Source organism: Triticum urartu, chromosome 4A (genome assembly GCF_056163025.1).
Source record: "Triticum urartu cultivar PI428250 chromosome 4A, HENAU_Tu73, whole genome shotgun sequence".
NCBI lineage: Eukaryota > Viridiplantae > Streptophyta > Magnoliopsida > Poales > Poaceae > Triticum > Triticum urartu.
Window position 1 is genome coordinate 519,283,059 of NC_141876.1, and position 19,513 is coordinate 519,302,571.

Genomic DNA, 19,513 nt, shown 5'->3' on the forward strand with positions numbered 1-19,513 from the left:
TCTTTTGAAAACATATGCTTTAATATAAAAACTATTAAAAACATGTTTTGAAATATGAAAATGGAAAACTAATTTCAGCTCCTTCTTATTCACTTTAAAATAAAGCTTTAGTGATTTTTTTTGTAAATTTTTCAAAAACAGAAGGTAACACCACCTCCTCTCCTTGAACTCTATGAAATCATGTACATGATAGCTCATATGTGTGAAGGTTTTCTCATGAAAATGACCATCGAGCAAGTTTATGATTTTTGGTTGGTAACATGTCACATAAGACAACATTGTGAGTTGGTTTTATATTTTTTTGGATTTTTTTAAATTAATGGTGCTCATTTGACCTCGATCGTGCCAGCTAGGGTTTTTTCATGAAAATGACCATAGACCAAGTTTAGAATTTTTTCCTCGTTAGTTTGTCTTATAAAACGACGAACGGCGAAGGTTTCATATTTTTCGATTTTTTAAATTAGTTATACTCATTCAAAGCCTTCGAAACCCCATTGACCAGCTCAAAACCCCTCTAAACCCCGCGGGGTTTCGCCTAACCCTAGTCGTCCGATCATACCCTCGCGCCAAGAAACAGCCCTCAGATCTGGCCTTCAAGAAGGAACTAGGTGGGCTGGCTGTGTGCAGGCTCCGCGCCGTTGGATCACAAGGACGGCTCCGCATCGTTGGATCGTGGGGCGATCCGCGAGAGGTGACCCTATTGGTTGTGCTCGGCTGCTCGCCCACCACTGACTCCGTGAAAAAAAAACATTGTTATTAGGCCCAAAAGGATACTAAGCTCTGGTTGGGCCGTCGAATTGCGTCGTTGTTTTTGCATCATTTGCTCTGTTTTTTGTGAACGTGTTGGCTCTGTATTTTTGCATCATTTTTTGCATTGTTTGCTCTGTTCGTTATTTTTGTTCTATACAAATGTAAAATGACCAAATTTATAAGGGCTAAAATTATTTTTATCATGTAAAATGGCCACAAACTATCAAAAATGGGTCATTTCGCATTTGTATAATGGCCACAATCCCTCTATCTATTTTTATCATGCAAAATGACCAAATTTTTAAGGGCCAAATTATTTTTATCATTCAAAATGGCCACAAGCTCTTCAAAAATTGTCTCTTTTTTTCATATAATATCGGGTTTGACCACGGATTCCCACGCGTGCAATTAGCTTTTTTTCTTCTTCTTTTCAAACCACCTTTTCCCGCACGTGTACACTCCCGATGCTGCAGTGGGTTTGAAAACGGGCTACTAACTTCACATTTGACCCCGTTATTGCCACGGCCAAATAACACGTAGCACTACGCCTATTTAAGCCACCCTCTTCCTCTGCCATCCCTCATCCATCTGCCCTTCTTGCTCTTCGACCCCTTCTCCGTCTTCTGCACATCCCTCAGCCATGCAATACACCGGACCAACCTGCCGCTTCCCACCCACCGTGCCGGAGAGGCTCTACCCTACCGGCGTGTACGTTGATCGCACACTACGTGTGTGGGCGATATCAAGGCTGAGGACCGCAAGGAACGTCACCGAGTTCTTCCTCGCGTCCGGCTACCACCACCTCCCGAGGGGATCTCCAACGATGTTCCGCGTCGAGGATATCATCCAAAACCGGGTGGTGGTTGCTCTCCTTGCCCACTTCACCAACACATTCGACGCCTTCTACCTCCTCGGCTGGGTGTTTTGGTGTGGCTCCGAGTCCATCGCTTTCACCACCCACAACAGGTTCACGGAGTACAACATCTTCCCCACCGCGACGCGCATGCACACTCTTCCATACCCCATCGACAACGCCCCGGAGGAGCAGTGAAAAGGGCGCTCGGAGGAGGAGCGAGGTGGAGCAGGCGGCAGCTTGGGTTCTAAACCCTCTATCTTTTTTAGTCTATGTTATGTTAAGTTGTAATTGAACTATGTTGGAGTTGCTTTGGGCTTGTTGGCCCTTTTCTTAAATTCTATTATTAAGTTTTATATCTATTCTATTATTAAGTTCTTCCTAGTTTGAGCTATGTGATCATGCTATGGGCTTGTTGGCCCTATCTACATATTGGGACTACATATTTGTTGATTATTTTCTTAGAGAGCTCGGCTTGTTAGTAGGGTTCCCTTGTTAGTAATCACCTAGTGCATGCAAGCAAGCTTTGTTAGTAGGGATGAATGAGTACAAAGAAGCAAGGGAGTGGCTCTTTTTTTACACAAGCCACAAATATGTAGCCACCTAGCTAGAAGAGAGGAACCAGCGGCACTGACCGTCGCTACAACCGTGGCGGCTGGCGTGCAAAAAGTTGCTCGGCTAGTGCATCATGGCGGACGCATCGGCGCATGCAGTCTCGGTCGGCGCATTGTGGGATCGTGGCATCGGCGCATGCAGGCTCGATCGACGCGGCAGGGTTTGATGGGTGCATGCATAGCAGGCTTCTGTTCTGGCGGCGCACACAGACGTTAATGCAAGGGACGGCCCAACGAAACCACGGCCCAACGGTCGAACAGCGACACCACTTGTTAGGTCAAATGGACGACAAAGTCCAGCATGGTCCCACTAGTCAGAGTTAATGGTCAAGCCTTTGACCCGACGGCAACGTCTGTTGTGCCCAGTTATGAGGGTTTCTGGCAAGGGAGTGGGGAAATTGAGCAAAAGTTAAGAGTGCGGGGGTGAAAGAGTAGAGCAAAGGAACCAGGGGCACAGATGTAAAAATCCCTAAAGAAAACTACATTGATACATATGTTAGGTAGCATTCCACATCAAAAATTCTGTTTTTATCATTTACCTACTCGAGGACGAGCAGGAATTAAGCTTGGGGATGCTTGATATATCTCCAACGTATCTATAATTTTTGATTGTTCCATGCTATTATATTATCAACCTTGGATGTTTTATATGCATTTATATGGTATTTTATATGATTTTTGGGATTAACCTATTAACCTAGAGCCCAGTGCCAGTTTCTATTTTTTCTTGTTTTACAATATCGCAGAAAAGGAAAACCAAACGGAGTCCAATTGACCTGAAATTTCACGGAGATCATTTTTGGACCAGAAGAAGCCCACGGAGTACCGGAGATGGGCCAGAAGAGTCCCGAGGCCAGCACGAGGGTGGGGGCGCGCCCTACCCCCTTGGGCGCGCCCCCTACCTCGTGGCCGCCTCGGGGACCCCTGACTTGTTCCCGACTCCAACACCTCTTATATATACCCAAACTTCCAGAAAGAAACCTAGATCGGGAGTTCCACCGCCGCAAGCCTCTATACCCACCGAAAACCAATCTAGACCCATTCCGACACCCTGCCGGAGGGGGGAATCCCTCTCCGGTGGCCATGTTCATCATCCCGGCGCTCTCCATGACGAGGAGGGAGTAGTTCACCCTCGGGGCTGAGGGTATGTACCAGTAGCTATGTGTTTGACCTCTCTCTCGTGTTCTTGATTTGGCACGATCTTGATGTATCGCGAGCTTTGCTATTATAGTTGGATCTTACGATGTTTCTCCCCCTCTATCTCCTCGTGATGAATTGAGTTTTCCCTTTGAAGTTATCTTATCAGATTGAGTCTTTAAGGATTTGAGAACACTTGATGTATGTCTTGCATGTGCTTATCTGTGGTGACAATGGGATATCATGTGATCCACTTGATGTATGTTTTGGTGATCAACTTGCGAGTTCCGTGACCTCGTGAACTTATGCATAGGGGTTGGCACATGTTTTCGTCTTGACTCTCCGGTAGAAACTTTGGGGCACTCTTTGAAGTTCTTCGTGTTGGCTGAATAGATGAATCTGAGATTGTGTGATGCATATCGTATAATCATACCCACGGATACTTGAGGTGACATTGGAGTATCTAGGTGACATTATGGTTTTGGTTGATTTGTGTCTTAAGGTGTTATTCTAGTACGAACTCTATGATAGATTGAACAGAAAGAATAGCTTCATGTTATTTCACTACGGACTCTTGAATAGATCGATCAGAAAGAATAACTTTGAGGTGTTTTCGTACCCTACAATAATCTCTTCGTTTGTTCTCCGCTATTAGTGACTTTGGAGTGACTCTTTGTTGCATGTTGAGGGATAGTTATATGATCCAATTACGTTCTTATTGTTGAGAGAACTTGCACTAGTGAAAGTATGAACCCTAGGCCTTGTTTCCTAGCATTGCAATACCGTTTACGCTCACTTTTACCACTTGCTACCTTGCTGTTTTTATATTTTCAGATTACAAAAACCTATATCTACCATCCATATTGCACTTGTATCACCATCTCTTCGCTGAACTAGTGCACCTATACAATTTACCATTGTATTGGGTGTGTTGCGGACACAAGAGACTCTTTGTTATTTGGTTGCAGGGTTGTTTGAGAGAGACCATCTTCATCCTATGCCTCCCACGGATTGATAAACCTTAGGTCATCCACTTGAGGGAAATTTGCTACTGTCCTACAAACCTCTGCACTTGGAAGCCCAACAACGTCTACAAGAAGAAGGTTCTGTAGTAGACATCAGGGGGCACCCCATAGACACACAAGTTGATCATTGATCCCTTAGCCGTGTGCGGTGCCCCCGTCCACCATAATCCACCTAGGTCATATCATCGTAGTGCTTAGGAGAAGCCCTGCGACGGTAGCATCATCATCACCATCATCACGCCGTCGTGCTGACGAAGCTCTCCCTCGACACTCAGCTGGATCGAGAGTTCGTGGGACATCACCGAGCCGAACGTGTGCTGATCGCGGAGGTGTCGTACTTTCGGTACTAGGATCGGTCGATCATGAAGACGTACGACTACATCAACCGCATTGTCATAACGCTTCCGCTTACGGTCTACGAGGGTACGTGGACAACACTCTCTCCTCTCGTTGTTATGCATCACCATGATCTTGCGTGTGCGTAGGAATTTTTTTGAAATTACTGCATTCCCCAATAGTGGCATCCGAGCCAGGTTTATGCGTAGATGTTATATGCACGAGTAGAACACAAAGGAGTTGTGGGCGTGGGTATATACACATTGCTTGCCGTCACTAGTTGATTCTTGATTCGGCGGTATTGTTGGATGAAGCGGCCCAGACCGACAGTACGTGTACGCTTACGCGAGACTGGTTCTACCGACGTGCTTTGCACACAGGTGGCTGGTGGGTGTCCGTTTCTCCAACTTTAGTTGAGTCGGATTCAATGAACAGGGTTCTTTCCGAAGATCAAACAGCAATCACTATACCGCGTTATGGTTTTTGATGCGTAGGTAAGAATGGTTCTTGCTCAGCCCATAGTAGCCACGTAAAACTTGCAACAACAAAGTAGAGATCGTCTAACTTGTTTTTGCAGGGCTTGTTGTGATGTGATATGGTCAAGACGTGATGAGATATAAGTTGTTGTATGAGATGATCATGTTTTTGTTGAAGTTATCGGCAACTGGCAGAAGCTTTATGATTGTCTCTTTATTGCATAAGATGAAAGCGCCAAATAATTGCTTTACTTTATCGCTATGCGATAGCAATAGTTGCAAGAGCAGTAGTTGGCGAGACGACCATGTGATGACACATTAATAGAGATCAAGATGATGGAGATCATGGTGTCATGCCGGTGACGATAGAGATCATGACAGTACTTTGGAGATGGAGATCAAATGCGCAAGATGGTCATGGCCATATCATGTCACATATTTTGATTGCATGTGATGTTTATCCTTTATGCATCTTATTTTTCTTAGTTCGGCGGTAGCATTATAAGATGATCTCTCACTAAATTTCAAGGTATAAGTGTTCTCCCTGAGTATGCACCGTTGTGACAGTTCATCATGCCAAGACACCATGTGATGATCGGGTGTGATAAGCTCTACGTTCACATACAATGGGTGCAAGCCAGTTTTGCACACACGGAATACTCAGGTTAAACTTGACGAGCCTAGCATATGCAGATATGGCCTCGGAACACTAGAGACCGAAAGGTCGAGCGTGAATCACATAGTAGATATGATCAACATAGTGATGTTCACCATTCAAAACTACTCCATCTCACGTGATGATCGGACATGGTTTAGTTGATTTGGATCACGTGATCATTTAGATGACTAGAGGGATGTCTATCTAAGTGGGAGTTCTTAAGTAATGTGATTAATTGAACTTCAATTTATCATGAACTTAGTCCTCATAGTATTTGCATGTCTATGTTGTAGATCAATTGCTCATGTATAGCTTCCCCGTTTTATTTATGATATGTTCCTAGAGAAAACTGTGTTGAAAGATGTTAGTAGAAATGATGCTGACTAGCTCCGTGATCTGAGGATTATCCTCATTGTTGCATAGAAGAATTATGTCCTTGATGCACTGCTAGGTGACAGACCTATTGCAGGAGTAGATGCACACATTATGAACGTTTGACAAAGCTCGGTATGATGACTACTTAATAGTTTAGTGTGCCATGCTTTACGGCTTAGAACCGGGACTTCAAAAATGTTTTGAACGCCACGGAACATATAAGATTTTCTAAGAGTTGAAATTGGTATTTCATACTCATGCCCGTGTCGAGAGGTATGAGACCTCTGACAGTAATTTGCCTACAAGGTGGAGGAGAATAGCTCAACTAGTGAGCATGTGCTCAGATTGTCTGGGTACTACAATTGCTTGAATCAAGTGGGAGTTAATCTTCCAGATAGTAATTGATAAAGTTCTCTAGTCACTATCACCAAGTTACTAGAACTTAGTGATAAACTATAATATGCAAGGGATGACGAAAAAGATTCCCCGAGCTCTTCGTGATGCTGAAATCGGCGAAGGTAGAAATCAAGAAAAAGCATCAAATGTTGATGGTTGAAAAGACCACTAGTTTCAAGTAAAAGGGCAAGGGAAAGAAAGGGAACTTCAAGAAGAATGGCAAGCAAGTTGCCACTCCCATGAAGAAGCCCAAAGCTAGACCCAAGCCTGAAACTGAGTGCTTCTACTGCAAAGGAAATGGTCACTGGAAGCGGAACTACCCCAAATACTTGGTGGATAAGAAGGATGGCAAAGTGAACAAAGGTATATTTGATATACATGTTATTGATGTGTACTTTACTAGTGTTCATAGTAACCCTAGGGTATTTGATACCGGTTGGGTTGCTATGATTAGTAACTCGAAAGAGGAGTTGCAAAATGAACAGATACTAGTTGAGGGTGAGGTGACGATGTGTGTTGGAAGTAATTCCAAGGTTGATAAGATCACCATCGCACACTCCTTTTACCTTCGGGATTAGTGTTGAACCTAAAATAAATGTTATTTGGTGTTTGCGTTGAGCATAATATGATTGGATCATGTTTATTGCAATAAATTTATTCATTTAAGTTAAAGAATAATTGTTATTCTGTTTACATGAATAAAACCTTATGTGGTCATACGCCCAAGGTGAATGGTTTATAGAATCTCGATCGTAGTGATACACATATTCATAATATTGATGCCAAAAGATGCAAAGTTGATAATGATAGTGCAACTTATATGTGCCACTGCCGTTTAGGTCATATTGGTGTAAAGCGTATGAAGAAACTCCATGCTGATGGACTTTTGGAATCACTTGATTATGAATCACTTGATGCTTGCGAACCATGCCTCATGGGCAAGATGACTACGACTCCGTTCTCCAGAACAATGGAGCGAGCAACTGACTTATTGGAAATAATGCATACTGATGTATGCGATCCGATAAGTGTTGAGGCTCACAGCGGGTATCATTATTTTCTGACCTTCACAGATGTTTTGAGCAGATATGGGTATATCTACTTAATGAAACATAAGTCTGAAACATTTGAAAAGTTCAAAGAATTTCAGAGTGAAGTGGAAAATCATCGTAACAAGAAAATAAAGTTTCTACGATCTTATCGCGGAGGCGAATATTTGAGTTACGAGTTTGGTCTTCATTTGAAACAATGTGGAATAGTTTCGCAACTCACGCCACTTGGAACACCATAGCATAATGGTGTGTCCGAACGTTGTAATCGTACTTTATTAGATATGGTGCGATCTATGATGTCTCTTACCGATTTACCACTATTGTTTTGGTGTTATGCATTAGAGACAGCTGCATTCACGTTAAATAGGGCACCATCTAAATCCATTGAGATGACACCGTATGAACTATGGTTTGGCAAGAAACCAAAGCTGTTGTTTCTTGAAGTTTGGGGTTGCGATGCTTATGTGAAAAAGTTTCAAACTAATAAGCTTGAACCCAAATCGGAGTAGTGCATCTTCATAGGATACCCAAAAAAGAAACTGTTGGGTACACCTTCTATCACAGATCTGAAGGCAAGATATTTTTTTGCTAAGAATGGATCCTTTATAGAGAAGGAGTTTCTCTCGAAAGAAGTGAGTGGGAGGAAAGTAGAACTTGATGAGGTAATTGTACCTTCTCCCAAATTGGAAAGTAGTTCATCACAAAAATCAGTTCCAGTGATTCCTACACCAATTAGTGAGGAAGCTAATGATGATGATCACGAAACTTCAGATCAAGTTACTACCGAACCTCGTAGGTCAACCAGAGTATGATCCGCACCAGAGTGGTACGGTAATCCTGTTCTGGAAGTCATGTTACTAGACCATGACGAACCTACGAACTATGCGGAAGCGATGATGAGCCCAGATTCCGCAAAATGGCTTGAGGCCATGAAATCTGAGATGGGATCCATGTATGAGAACAAAGTATGGAATTTGATTGACTTGCCCGATGATCAGTGATTCATTGAGAATAAATGGATCTTCAAGAGGAAGACGGACGCTGATAGTAGTGTTACTATCTACAAAGCTCGAATTGTCGCAAAAAAATTTCAACAAGTTCAAGGTGTTGACTACGATGAGATTTTCTCACTCGTATCGATGCTTAAAAGTCTATCCGAATCATGTTATCAGTTGCCGTATTTTATGAAATCTGGCAAATGGATGTCAAAATTGCATTCCTTAATGGATTTCTTAAAGAAGAGTTGTATATGATGCAACCAGAAGGTTTTGTCGATCCTAAAGGTGCTAACAAAGTGAGCAAGCTCCAGCGATCCATCTATGGACTGGTTCAAGCATCTCGGAGTTGGAATATATGCTTTGATAAAGTGATCAAAGCATCTGGTTTTATACACACTTGCGGTGAAGCATGTATTTACAAGAAAGTGACTGGGAGCACTATTGCATTTCTGATAACTATATGTGAATGACATATTGTTGATCGGAAATAATGTAGAATTTTTTGGAAAGCATAAAGGAATGTTTGAAAGGAGTTTTTCAACGAAAGACCTCGGTGAAGCTACCTACATATTGAGCATCAAGATCTATAGAGATAGATCAAGACGCTTGATATATTTTCAATGAGTACATACCTTGACAAGATTTTGAAGTAGTTCAAAATGGAACAGTCAAAGGAGTTCTTGCCTGTGTTGCAAGGTGTGAAGTTGAGTAAAGACTCAAAACCCGACCACGGCAGAAAATACAAAGAGAATGAAAAGTCATTCCCTATGCCTCAGTCATATGTTCTACAAAGTATGCTATGTTGTGTACCAGACCTATTGTGTACCTCACCATAAGTTTGGCAAGAGGGTACAATAGTGATCCAGGAGTGGATCACTTGACAGTGGCCAAAAATGTCCTTAGTGGAATAAGGAAATGTTTCTCGGTTATGAGGTGACAAAGAGTTCGTCGTAAAGAGTTACGTCGATGCAAGCTTTGACACCGATCTGGATGACTCTAAGTCTCGATCTAGATACATATTAAAAGTGGGAGCAATTAGCTAGAGTAGCTTCGTACAAAGCATTGTAGACATAGAAAAATTGCAAAATACATACGGCTCTGAATGTGGCAGACCCGTTGACTAAATTTCTCTCACAAGCAAAACATGACTCTTTGGGTGTTAATCACATAGCGATGTGAACTAGATTGTTGACTCTAGTAAACCCTTTGGGTGTTAATCACATGGAGATGTGAACTAATCACATAAAGATGTGAACTATTGGTGTTAAATCATATGACAATGTAAACTAGACTATTGACTCTAGTGCAAGTGGGAGACTGAAGGAAATATGCCCTAGAGGCAATAATAAAGTTGTTATTTATATTTCCTTATATATTGATAAGTGTTTATTATTCATGCTAGAGTTGTATTAACCGGAAACTTAGTACATGTGTGAATACATAGACAAACAGAGTGTCCCTAGTATGCCTCTACTTGACTAGCTCGTTAATCAAAGATGGTTAAGTTTCCTAGCCATGGACATGTGTTGTCATTTGATGAATGGGATCACATCATTAGAGAATGGTGTGATGGACAATACCCATCTGTTAGCTTAGCATAATGATCGTTCAGTTTTATTGCTATTGCTTTCTTCATGACTTATACGACTATGAGATTATGCAACTCCCGAATACCGGAGGAACACTTTGTGTGCTACCAAACATCACAACATAACTGGGTGATTATAAAGGTGCTCTACAGGTGTCTCCAAAGCTACTTGTTGGGTTGGCGTAGATTCTCTATAAAGAGCACCTTTATAATCACCCAGTTACGTTGTGATGTTTGGTAGCACACAAAGTGTTCCTCCGGTAAACGGGAGTTGCATAATCTCATAGTCATAGGAACATGTATAAGTTATGAAGAAAGCAATAGCAATAAACTAAACGATCATAGTGCTAAGCTAACGGATGGTTCAAGTCAATCACATCATTCTCTAATGATGTGATCCCATTCATCAAATGACAACTCATGTCTATGGCTAGGAAACTTAGCCATCTTTGATTAATGAACTAGTCAAGTGGAGGCATACTAGTGACACTCTATTTGTCTATGTATTCACACGTGTACTAAGTTTCCGGTTAATACAATTCTAGCATGAATAATAAAAATTTATCATGATATAAGGAAATATAAATAACAACTTTATTATTGCCTCTAGGGCATATTCCCTTCAAAAACTTGTTATTCCTTCATTTGCCAGGAAAATATAGTTTTGGAAGGAAACCGGTCAAGATTACACCAAATCAAGCCAAATGAAGCAACTTCCATGTTGGGAAAACTTGCACCAGTGCCACCAAAAGGAAAGATGACCACTTGTATGAGCGCAAGTGCTTGTACGACGGTCATACCAGGCGTCAACAGCTCCCCCTCATCCACAGGAACAAACTTCGTAAAGGGGCATCGTGCATCAGAGAGACCTAGCCGCCGCCACACCATCTTTAACAGAGGGAGAAGAGATCCAGAGAAGAAGAACCCCCGAAGATCTTGTTCTTCTCATTTTTCTCATTTTCATTCATCATTTCATCACCATAGGGAGTGGAATTCTAAGTTGTAAGACTAGAGTTTGTAACTCTATCTGAACTCATCTGGATATTGAGACTTGTTTAATCATTCATCTTATTATAGTTCATCACAGTATTATCGATATGATTTCTATTGGGTTATTCTCTATGATGATTGGTTATTCTTCCCCCTAGGTGTGGGAGATGTAGGTGATCGGTAAGATTCATTTGTGCCCATTCTCTATGTTGTCATTTGCGTTTCTAGTCTTATGTTTGTTTAGTAAGTTGTTTATCTGTGGTGAGTGCAATGTGTGTCGTCAACTAGTTGAAGGGCCCAAACAACATGATCAAAAGACCTACACAGGTAACACATATTGTTTAGTGGATCTATGACCTTCAAGTGACAGGTGGAGATATCTATGAGGATTGAAGACAATATCACATAAGGGTGAACCACTGAACTTAATGCACGGTTCTGGTTAATGACCTTAATTTTGGAGACGACCATCATGTGGCAACGTCAAAGCAAAACTGTGGAGTAGAGTGTATTTAAAAAGGGGAATCCGCCTATTGAACCGACAAACAATGCACTAGACACATGATCCAATGTAACTGGTATTACTGTCGCACTGGCACACTTGATGTACACTAAAATCCAAAATCTCCCCGTGCCTAATCTCTCTACTGCAGGAAACACCCTTTATTTTCGGTCATTTAGTTTATATTCTTTACTTTCAAGTCGTTATTATTCCTGTTGCTAGAATTAATCCTTTTTACAAGTCTGGTTTATTTGTTCTAAAGGACACTAATAGCTTCAGAGATTCTCAAACTGTTACTTCATACGAGACCTGTGACAACTCATGTGTGTGACCGAAACATCACTAAGAATACTCCCCTCCACTCTTTGTTGGGACGATTACTATTGGGATAGTTACACGCAAGTGAAAGTGCAACTATCCCTGGGTGGTTTTGGTAATTCCTAACAACATATAGCTCATTGAGCTAATGATACTTGAAGATAAATATTTCAGGAAAAGCTCAATGATTGGCATGGCATGGATTAGAAAGTGGATCCCTCAAAATGCTAAGGACAAAGGATTGGCTCAAGCTCAAAGCTCAGGACTCTACATTTTTTTATTTTAAGTGATCCACGATCACATTGAGTCCATAGGAAAAGCCAATACTATTAAGAGAGGGTGAGGTGTTGCTTAATGAGTTTCTTGCTCAAAGTGCTTAGTGATATGCTCCAAAAACCCTCAACTACTTTCTCACATCCACATATATCCCAAACCAAAAGTCAAACTCGGCCCCACCGATTTCATCTATCCGGCGCCACCGAGTTCAGTTGACATAGCCACTGCCACAAACCCTAGTCTTTTAGGTCCTACCGATAGGGATCTCGGTCTCACCGAGATGGGATTGCAAACTCTCTGTTTCCCTTCGTAACGTACCGGTACAACCAAGATGAGCAAATCGGCCCCACCGAGTTTGCCTGACCAACTCTCTGTTTGTCTATTACCAAAATCGGTCCCACCGAGTTTGTGTAATCGGTCTCACCGAGATTACGTTATGCCATAACCCTAACAAAATCGGTCGCACCGAGTTGACGTGTCGGTCCCACTGAAAACCCTAACGGTCACATTATGAACTAAATCGGTCTGACCGAGTTGTATGATTCGGTCCCACCGAGTTTGGTGATTTGTGTGTAACGGTTAGATTTTGTGTGGAGGATATATATACCCCTCCACCCACTCTTCATTCGAAGAGAGAGCCATCAGAACATGCCTACACTTCCAACATACATTTTTTGAGAGAGAACCACCTACACTTGTGTTGAGGTCAAGATACTTCATTCCAACCACAGAAATCTTGATCTCTAGCCTTCCCAAGTTGCTTTCCACTCAAATCATCTTTCCACCAAATCATATCCTATGAGAGAGAGTTGAGTGTTGGGGAGACTATCATTTGAAGCACAAGAGCAAGGAGTTCATCATCAATACACCATTTGTTACCTCTTGGAGAGTGGTGTCTCCTAGATTGGCTAGGTGTCACTTGGGAGCCTCCGTCAAGATTGTGGAGTTGAACTGTCACACCCTGATTTTCATACCACAACACTTAAGCTATTAAATCATCATAAAGTGTGGTTTGACAAAAACTTTTGCATTATTTGGCTTTTTATTTGGAGTTGGTTTTCTCTCTGTGATTTTCAAGTGCTCTTTAAAAGTCAACACAACTCCACTTTCTATACTTCATCTCCTTGCCCCAAATATCTGCCCAATGATAATGCCATGTGTATAGAACAGTATAGTATTTTCTTACAAAAATAATTTGGCCAAATAGTATTTTCAAAAATTAGTTTTCCAAAAACCCCTGAATTAAGATTTGCACTACAAGTACTTGATTTGGGGTATGAAAAATATTTCAAAGAGTGTATTTGAAACCTATTAGATATAGGACTCCCATAAACCACAAAAATATAATTTTAAAAGTAATTTTCCTATTTTATTTAAAGCCTTTTTCTTAAGGCCATAAATGGTCTTTAATAGGTTAAAATTATTTTAAAGCTTCAAAAGTATTTGAGAAAAATCAGGGAAACTCAGTGGACATATATTTTCCATATATAAGAGTTTCAACACATGGTCATGTTAAAAATATTGGGCAAAATCCTCCAAAAACATTTCTGTCCATTTCAAGTATTTGAAATATTTCTACAAGAAATATTTTCCAATAAATCCAGGAAAATTCTAGCAAGTCACATCCATAATATGATGACCTTGCAAAGTTTCAGCTCAATCCAAACTATTTTGGTTCACCAAAGTGCCCCAAAACCATCTCTATCCAGATTCAAGTTTGAACAACTTTACATTGCCAACTTATTACAAATGCCCCCAAACTTTGTGGTCATGCTCAAAAGCCCAAATTATGACACTACACCAAGTGGTGCATCAAGGGGAATGGTTTTGCATGACTAGATCTTGGTGAATGCATTTCTGTTGATTTCTAGGGTTTACAAAAGTTGCATTGGCAACTTTGCTCAAATGAGCTCAAAATTGGTGGAAGGCCCTAATTATATGTGCCATTTCACCCTGTGGAGTATTATGCCAAATGGAGTTCATTCGCTTACCCAAACAAGCAACAAACACCTTCTGCCACATTTCCAAAAACACCATTCTGACCCCTTCCACTAATCTCCATGGGCTCAAAGTTTTACCACAACCCCTCCTAGTCCCCTTGCACCTCCAGTAACAATGTCAAATCCACCGCTCAATTATTGGAGGGGTAAAACCCCACTTTCTCTCTCTGGGCAACCCATTTCCCTCTCTCTCTCTCTCTCAACCCCACTCCTCTCCTACTGGCTCTCCTGGGCACCCAATGCCCCTCCCCTCTTCTTTACTGCCCCCTAGAGCAGCCAGACATTAGTGGCCGTGCCCACAAGGCATATAAAATGCCATGGCATGCCATTTGCACGCTCCAGAGCACGCTACAGTGCGGCCAGGCACTGTAGCCGCCCCCTGCCAACCACCTCCGGCCACCTCGGGCCTCCCCAGCACGCGCGACGATGCGCCTCAGCGTCCGAGACACGGCAACTGGTCAGCCCCCTCCTTCCTCTCTCTCTCCTGCCCCTGCTCGCACGCGCACCGGCCGCCCGAGAGCTCTAGTGAGCGGCCTCACACGTGCGGCGCCTCTGCCCTCCCCCTGCTCTCTCTCTCTTCACTCCCCTCGCCCTAGACCAACCCCACAAGCACCCCTGACACCTTGCTGCGAGCCCCCGTGACCCGTAGGGATAGCAACAACCTCGCTGGCGCACTTGTCCATGGTGGACCATCGCCCGCCTATATAAGGCCTCCCCGAACCCTCCTCTCCTCACCACTCACTCCCCCTGCAGCTCCAAATCAACCCCATGCACCCAGTTCATCTCCAGGAGCACCCGAGCTCGAGATCGAGCTCAAGCTCCGCCGCCTCGGGTCGCCGTCGATCTCGCAGTACAGACCTCCTCCGCCCCTGTTCTTTCCGGATCTGGATCCGCCTCGCCTCGCTGACCCCTTTCCCTCTCCTTTCCGCGTTGTTTTCAGCCGGAGACGGCCGTTGCGACCACCTCCCGACGTGTCGCCGCCCTGCCTCCTCGTCGCCGGCGAACCAGGAAGCTCCGGTGACGTCGACCACCTCCACCCGAACAGCGACTCGACGCTGAGTCCAGCCGTGCCATCAGCTCACCCCGCCGTGCCCGGAGATGTCGCCGGTGAGCTCGCCGGCCCTCTATCACGGGGTTAGGAATGACAGGCGGGCCCCGCCTGTCAGCCTCTCCTCTCCATTGCCCCTCTCTCACTCGTTGACGCCTGGGCCCCGCCTATCATCCTCTCCTCTCCATCGCCCCTCTCTCGCTTGCTGACGCCTGGGCCCCGCCCGTCAGGTTTAAACCTGGCGCGCGAGCATGCACTAATGTGCTAGGCCGCCTCTCTGGCTGGGCCTGCTGCGTTGTGGCTGTTCTGGCCCAGCAGGCACACTACCCCTTCTCCTTTTTCTTTTCTGTCAAACTTGTAAAAATTCCACAGGATTAAATATTAATCCAAATGCAATAATTCCAGTTCCTAAAATCTTGTAAAAATCCCACCTATTTAATGGTATAACTTTCATTCATGTCCAACCAACTTTTTGTACTATTCATATTCAAATTCAAATTTGAATATGTTTAAACCCCTCTGAAAATCCATTTCATCTATTCTGCTACTCCAAGTCCAAAACTAGGAATTTTCCCCTTCTTAGTTTTCACCCTAGTATTTAACAAAAATGAGTTGACATTTTTCTGAGCACTTTGGTTTTTCGGATTTATTATTGCCTTATTTTTCTCGTTATTATTTTGCGACAATAGATTGAGTTGCTGACGAAGGAGTTGGACCAGAAGACTTTGAAGACCTAGAAGACTTTGTTGAGCTGGGCAAGCAGCCCTTTGACCATGTCTATGAAACGCCTTTTTATGCATGTCATATAGCACTTCATTATTGTTGCATTAGAATCATGATGAGATGGTAGCCACTTCGGTGGGTTGCCTTCGTTTCCTCCTTGTTGATAATTGCATTGTGCATGACCCTACCCTTCTATGAGGGTTATGCGAGTGCGCGTAGTTAGGATGCTAAGAAGCTGCTACTCAAATGGGATGGGTATATGCATGGTGAAGGAAACCAAGTTGTTTTCAAAGGCTTTCAAAAAAACCCATCATGTGCCACTTATGCCCGAGGGAGATAATGAGTTGGGTAACCACTTGATGACGAAGTGGTGTACCGAGGCAACTGTGTGTGTTGTTTTCAAAAACGGATTAGATTTAAGATTTGTTGACTGTCCCAACCTTACATGCGCAACCACTCTACCCTTATATGGGAAAGGGCATTATTGATTACCTAGGCCAATACTAGCTTGGAGCCCGCATTACTAGTGACAGGAGAGTTGTTGTTGCGCTCTCTCGGGACGGGGTCGTGCCAGGTAGGGCGGCCATGACTATTTTTACAGGGCACCAGACACACCGTTGGTACCCTGTGCTTGTCGTATGTGATGAATATGGGAGCAAGGCTCCACAATTTTAAGATGTGAAATGTTGGGCACGGGGGATACTACCAATCGAGTGGACTCTATGTTAGTGTCGACTAGGGAAAGATAGTGATAGGGTGCTTACCCCGGGTACTTGAGGTACCGCGGGTCGTGGATGACACAGTTCCCCGGATCTTGTGGGTAAAGTGTGCAACCTCTGCAGAGTGTAAAACTATTCGAATAGCCGTGTCCACGGTCAAGGACAGTTGGGCGGTGCTGCTTAAACTACGTCCAGAGTTTTACAAACTGCGTGTGTGTGTGTTGATGAAGCTAATTGGGTTAAGTCAGATGACTTGACACGATGATCAAGTTGGATTGGTGTCCAACTCTGCTTATGTTGATATCTGCAACTTGTTCATACGGATATCTATACCCTCATGATGCATACTTTGCAGGTTGATAGATCATGTCATTGCACCCAAAACTTGCTTTCTGCAAACTACCTACTTAGTGCTATATCATTGCATTATTGTGCCTTGTTCCAATCATGGGTTGCTTGCGAGTACATTCAAAGTACTCATTGGCTTTCCACTGGTTATTTAATTGGCCGGGCATGGAAGAACAGGAGTTCGAAGAAGAGTTGTTTGGAGATGAACATGCGAACTAGGACGTTTCCCCATCAGAATGCTTGTAGGGTTAAGGCAGATGGCATGTGTTCTACTTATCGACGAAGATTTCCGCTGCTTAAGTTTATTTGGTATTCGGCCCTTGTGGCTTTATCTATGTAAGACTTGACCATAAGGGTCATAATTTGTGTAAGACGGTATGTATGGATGTAAGACTCTTGTTATTCAGCTTCTGTGTGTTCAGTGAGCATTGATCTCTGGGATCACTGTACACGTGCAACCGGTGATCACGACTCATGAGTTGGGGTCCACATAGAGCTGGTATCAGAGCCGTCCTCACTGTAGGAAGCCTTAGTTAGCATGGTCGTTAGTTAGGGTAAAACTATTTCCAAAACTATTACTAGTTTTCAAAATTATCTATACTTCTCTTCCCCTTTGAGTTTTTCTGAAAAACTAAGGTATATTTTCCCTTTCGATCTCTTCCCTTCAAAACTTATGCAAACGGTCACTAGTACCCTTATGCCCCTGACCACTGAATTCATCGTAATCCTCGTGGATAATCTAGGAGGAAGACACCTTGCCGAACACTCAACCACATCTTCTGAACACAAGATTGGCGACACCACAACAAGACGATACCAACAGAAGATACATCCTCGAGACACGAAGACCTAGAAGATGGGGACACCTTTGACACTGCCCCAAGATGATGCAACCTTGTCCTATGACGATCAGGGTGTAAGATATGCAAGACCATGATATACATCGCTAATAGAGCAATCATGTCCTTACCGTTGTTGTATCAGCAACCACCGGTGGATGACAACCTCGCCATTTGGCCCGCCTCACTATAGTGAGCAGGAAAACGGTTCTCTTCATCCCCCTCTCTTGGTGTCGATGTTGTCATCAACGTAACCGACAGGTTGGACCTCTACTATGCCTTGCTAATGTCATTGCATAAAGGGTTACCTACCTGGTACCATAGACGCCTTAGAAGGCAAAAGGGATCGTCAATATTAAGAAGACAACAGAAGACCGAGTCAATGCCAGCTACGAGGAACCACCTCCACCCCATCAGCTCATCAAGCGAGAGATTGTTGAAGATTCTTCCGGCTCAACCCGGATTGCTTCATTGAACACTTACAAGAGACGTAGCAACACCTGAGGAAAACCCAGAAGACTACATGAGACACGAAGCTAGCATGACTACTGAGTCCGAGAACCCCTAGGGTAGGATGAGTCGTGTACCCCCCTATGCGCAGTCGAGTCCGTATGATGATTCAAATAGAACCATGATTGTGTGTTTCTTGTTTGTGTTTTGATATAGGTCGCACTTTTGCCCCAGGCAACAAGTACGCGACTATATCACCTTCCTTACCTTGTTTCTTTGGTTTGGCCCTTTTTGCACCTGTTTGTTTGCACTTGCACTATAGAACCCCCTTTTGGCATTCCCCTCCTCTATGCTATTTTCCCTCTCATCTCTCTCCTCAACTGAAGACCGGCAAGACAAGATACACCAAGGGTTCCACCTCGGCAACCAACTGGCACTGGAGACTTTTGTTGCAGCCTCCTCGACCAAGTGTACCCCAACGGTGTTATGTTTACCCCTCAAGATTACAAACTCATCCCTAGACCCTTTGATACTTCACAAGATACCCAGATCGAATCCTTAACCATGTGCTTAACCCACAGAATTGCAAAAGAACTAGTTAAGCCTCCACAATATTGGGGTCATTATGGAACTAGTGAACATAGTGAACGAGCACATTGTCATCCTAATATAGCACAAGAACTGACAATGCATAGGGAAGATCAATTTGAGGATGTAGGAATAGAGGACAAATTACTTTGATGAGTTTATATCAGTGACCTTGAGGAATTATCTGAGACTTTGGTGGATCGTGAGGCTTTCATGTTGGTAGATGAACTTGGTGGGATCGTGTTAATATAGTAGCATAGACTTCATTACCCGTGGAGTAAATTGGATTTAGTAAGATGATTATGATCACAATACGAAATACTTGGAAGAATGTGAATTTGACTTAGCCATGGGATATTGATAGGAGAGAGTTGATATTACGATAATGACATGGGGGAAAGTGTAGAAGTTCTCGTTGGGCATGAGATTTGGATTCATATAGGTGATCCTAGTG